This window comes from Poecile atricapillus, chromosome 1, assembly GCF_030490865.1.
Source record: "Poecile atricapillus isolate bPoeAtr1 chromosome 1, bPoeAtr1.hap1, whole genome shotgun sequence".
Taxonomy (NCBI): domain Eukaryota; kingdom Metazoa; phylum Chordata; class Aves; order Passeriformes; family Paridae; genus Poecile; species Poecile atricapillus.
In genome coordinates this window covers 127,372,846-127,378,255 of record NC_081249.1, presented here as the reverse complement: position 1 = coordinate 127,378,255, position 5,410 = coordinate 127,372,846, and positions in this window count along the sequence as shown.

The following is a 5,410-nucleotide window of genomic DNA, read 5'->3' as shown; positions in this document are numbered from 1 at the left end:
CCCTGTCCCCATCGCTGTCCCCATCCCGCACCTCCCCGCCACCCCCCGGCGGTGCCATCCTGCCTCCTGCCCTCCTCTCTTCCGTAGCTCCAGCCCCGCATCCTGCTCCGCAGTGGCATTTAAGGGAGGGACCCGCCCCGGCGCCGCTCCCCCGCCTCCTCCGCCCGCTCCAGCTCTTCGGGGTTGGGTTTGACCCCCAAAATTGCCCCTTTCCTGCTCTGGTTCTGCATCCCCAGTGCCCGAAGCCCCGCAGTACCCTCAGGATGGGGTGTACCTGACTGCTTAGGGAGGTCCTCAGCAAGTTCTTTCCGTTCCCAGAATGGGCTCAGACAGGGAAAACTTCCCTTAAAATACTCTGATTAAACAGAAAAAATAGTATCGCTCTTCACTTTTGGTGTTACAGTCCACAAACCCCTTGGATGAAACATGAATTAAGCATATTCTTATGTCCTTCTCAAAAAACCCCACCAAACCACACCAATCTCCAGAAAACTCAGTATAATATTTAGCACCTGATGACACCCTATACTTAGTCCAGTTTTCCAACACTCACAGGGAGGAGGGAACTCCCAGAGAGCCCATGGCAGGAATGATCCTCGAAGTTCTGCCCTGGGTACTTCTGTTACCTGGGATAAACCTGGGATGGCACACATGGAATGTTGTACCAGCTTCTGATAGCAGGTTGTGAAACTGCCATTTCTTCCCCTCCCACTGTCCCTTTCTGTTTGTAAAATTATTAATTAGACTTGGGGACTCTAGGAAATGAGAATGAATTGCACTACTACACTCGGTGCCTCTTTTCCTTTCCCTCTAAACACTCACAGCATCCACATAATTTTCTCTGTGGAGTGCCCTTGCCCAAAGAGGCAGGAATTTGATTTTAGACAGGCAGTGTTAAAGTGAGAGGTGTGGCTTTAAAAGTCCCTGGAAGAGTGGATTCCACCCCTCTGCCTAGGAAGATGTGCCCTATAAGCCCGGGAAGAGTTGTTCCACCCCCAAATCCCTCATGGGGTGCCAGCCTGAGGTGTTTTGCGCTTCTTGTGTTGCTATTCTTTGTACTCTGCTGCATTAACCCCTCCTATTGCACCCCTATTGGTTTGTGCCCCTGGGGCTTCTCCCTTGCTGTGTCCCTATTAGACCCAGACCCTAAACTCCACCCTGGCTCAACCCCATAAAACCCACCACCCTGCCTCTGTTCGGGGTTCTCCATCTCGGGATTATGCTGGGTTAATTCCCGTGTTGGTGACGCCCCAATAAATGGATTCCCGAGTTAAACCAAACGGAGACCCCTCTTGTTGATTTCCCATGTTGGTCACCAGTGGCTGAACCCTCCCTGGACATGACACTGTTGCAACACGCCATGCAACAAAAACAGACCCAATCCTGAAAATGTAAAACTGAGATTGATTGAATGATTTCTTTATCCTATAGAAAACCACCTGTTAGAACGCACATCAGCAACAACCCAGATGGAGGAGCCCACAGTTAGGACAGGCTTTTCAACGTACATTAATTAAAATTTATCTGATATACATCTTTTGATGATTAATTAATTTGAACTATTTTCTTTACATTTATAACACTTCTCATGCATCTACTTGCTTTATTTATTTTTTTTTTCCTTTCTCAGTGCTTGTTTGCTCTTGTGTCTACTTGTGCTGGTAAAGCTCACACTTGATAATGATTCTGCAGTCTAGATTTCCAAAAGAAATGTTCATGCAAAATAAGAAATCTCATCTAGTTACTCAATTAAGTTGTTTACACAATATTTCTGACTCTTCTCTTTTACAGGAAGGTGTGAAAGTCCTAAAGCTGATTTCTCAGCCCGGGTCCCATAGACAGCCAGTGCAATAAGGTATCTTAAAAAGAAGTTTAATAGTTGTTATCATGAACCTGTTTCTTTGCTTTTTCACTGTCACAGTAGGCATCTTATCCTCCTGATTCCTGGGCTTTGCCATCCCTTTAAGCTCATATTTGGTGATTTTTGTGGAATGTGTTTTTATAACATTTGAAATAAACCACTTTCAGGACACCAGCACACACCTTCAGGAGTGAAGCACAACTCATTTCTTTTAGCTTCCCCTCTTACACTGAATACTCAATACTGAATATTCAGCAGAAAAAGAATCCAGCCCTTCCTCATTCCATGTTCATACCTCCTTAGCTGCTTTATGGAATTACTAAGGTGGGAAAAGACTTCCAAGATCATTGAGTCCAATCTTCAAGATCATCAACCCAGCCTTTCTCTGACCCTAAAATCCTGCACAAGGTTAAACAGCTCCCACTGGGTCAGTGACACAAGCAGGGAAAAGCTTCCTCCCCAAAGGGTTTTTAGTGTATGAAGCACACAATATAACCCCAAACACCACAACTTCTGTGCACAACTCCAATATCTAAAGGGTCCCCAAGAGAGCTGGAGATGGACTTTTTACAGAAGCCTGGAGTGACAGGACAAGGGGGAATGGCTTCAAAGTGATAGAGGGCAGGGTTAGATGGGATATTGGGAAGAAATTCTTCCCTGTGACGTTATGAGAAGCCCTGGCACAGGCTGCCCAGAGAAGCTGTGGTGCGCCATCCCTGGAAGTGTTCCAGGCCAGGTTAGACAAGGCTTGAACCTGGGGATTTCAGGAGACAAGCAGGAGCTTAGTTGGAGCTTTAGATTTTTAAAAAACTACCCTCAAGCACTCAAAATGGTAGCGAGGTTTTAAGACTTTGCATGGATTCGTGTCAAGCCCTTGGATAACTGAAGCTTTCATTACCCCAGGATGAGCCAGGTAACCTGCTGAGAGAAGGAGCTGACTGTCACATGCAGAACACCCATGATATTATCACTGTGTCAGACAGTGCTCTGATAGGAATACTGATAACAGTCTGGTAACAGCGTTCCATTGTACTAGTAGGTTCTTACAACAGGACAATCCATTTGGGATTCAAACCCTTCATTAATTTGCACCACAGCCCTTATATTATCAAAGTTCCAGCTCCTTGGTGTTTTACACACATTAAACAGCACTGATTTGTTTTGCAACCTCTCTTATCACAATGAAGATGTCAGCTGCTAAAATGATAAGCATAAAATTATGACTCGACAGCTACCTGATAACCATTGTTCCTTCACACATCCCACATTTTTATGCTCCTGTAATCCAGTCTTCCTTTCCTTGCAGTGTACCAAAGCTGCATGATAGTATTTTCTGGAACTTTCGTCTTAATACATATGTCATCAAGCCTGAGAAAAAAATTAAAATATTTGGGGCAAAGCTAAATGGATTTTTTGTGCAGACTAAAATCTGTTTTTTTCCAATCTGAGCTGTTGCACTTCTTAGGTGATTAATATATTTGCTGAATTCCAAGGAACTCTATTAGCTCCCTTTCTGCATGTCATGAACATGGCAGATTCTGGACAGAAACATTGGTTAGATGACTGACAACAAAGTCATGAGGAGCTCAAGCACCTTCATAAATGTACAAGCAGGAATTTCCCCTCAGTGGCAGGAGAAAATTGAACAGAATGGAATACAACAGATTATTTCAATTGAGTTTGTTGCAAAGGACTATCATGTATTCACTTAGATTATTTAGATCACTACAAATATCATGCCTGACCACTTCAGGGCTGACCAAAAGTTAAAGCCTCTATAATGGTTCAAATGCTTCTTAAATACTGCCAGGCTTGGAGCATCACCCACCTCTTGAGGACAAGGAAAAAAAGAAAAAAAAGGAGCACTAATTAAGCTGAATAACTCAGAGCAAAACATAAATAAATAAATCAATAAATAAAATTAATTATTAAATATAAATAAATAAACAACTCAGTCATAAAGATGTAATTTATAGAAGAATGTAAGTTGTATCCATAAGTAATTATTTGCAATCTGCAACCCCTGTTCCTTCTTTTTCTTTTTTTATTCTTTTATGCAGTGCAACTCCTTAGAGGAATGTTCTTTATTAATGAATAAAGCATTCCTAGCAGGATCTGAGCAAGTCCTTGGAGTTTGCAGCATCAAACAAGAAGGGACACCATGGTAGGGACTTTTGAGGGTCCTGATGTTCTGCTGAGGACTTTAGATGTGTTCAGCCAAACTGGTGCTGTGGGTAAGACCCTGTGCTTTCCATGGAAATTTGTCACTGCCTTTTGTTCATGATCCTGAAGGCTGGTGTAGAAAGGTTCAGGTGGGTAAGGATCTGATAAACTGTGTTTTAGTGGAGCAGCTGGCATGGCCCAGGGCTGCTGGTAACTCTATTTTTTGGGTACAGTAACCCATTCTCTGGGTGTGCTCCCCAGGTTTTAAGTAACAGAGCTGAATCCTCATAGCTTTATGTGATGTAATGAAATCTTTTACAAGAACCGATCTTATCTGCTGCCCCCAAAAAGCAGCAGCTGTGACTCAGGGTTTGCAGCACAGACTTGATGAATACAAAGTGATAGAATCTCCCTCCTGTCACACCATATCACACCCTGGTAGAGCTGATTATGCCCTGTTTTGGTGATAACAGGTCCCTTAACTCCTTGAAGAAATTCTGGAAACATGTGGAAACCTTCTCCTACCAACTTTCCCTCACTTTTAACCACTGTAAGGAAAACCCTGCATTACTCCTATTTTCTTCATCCCAACTGGCTTTTCCAAGCACCAGATTACCATACTTCTACCTAAGTCAAATCAGAAGTTTCCAGTCCCAAATTCAGGGCTGAGGAGGCAGCAAATATGTGGCTCTGCATGTCTGAACAAGGCAGGCAAGGATGTCAACACAGAGGAAAATCTTCCATGGGAACTCAAAACATATTTGAGAGTGGTTTGAGCCAAGCTATGGTACAAAAATAGGGAAGAGAAAAACCTGAACAAAACTACAAAGAATGTGTGTGGGGAATGTTAACATGGGATAATTTTTAGTGCTGTTAGTGGGATAACTGGGAAATAAGATGAGGAAAATGCTGAGTACAGGAGTCATGGAGATGGCACACGCTGAAGTTGCTGCATAATACAAGGGATTTTGTAACCTCTGGGGAAGTGATTTCTCCCATCAGCCTTGTTTCTCATACCTAAGACTTCACCATGACAGCAACTACCTACAAGAGAGGCCAGAAAGGGAAGACAGAATAAAGAAGGACAGACCAGCTCTACATAAAAATTACACATATAATCAATCAGTTGTATGATCACTCACTCCCACAGGAGGCACTACTCTCTTGTTAGAGCAAGAAGTAATAAATAAAGCAACTGAAAGCTTTATCAGTTCACATGACATTCCCTCATTAATTCCTGATTAATTTAGAGATTATTTGTCCTACCAACAGCAGAAAATCAGTGGAAGTATTTCACAACTGCACTATTTCAAACAGAATTTTTCAAACTTGGTCCTGCAGAGTGAAAACAGGTTATGCACAGTTCTGTACATAATTTCAGTGATG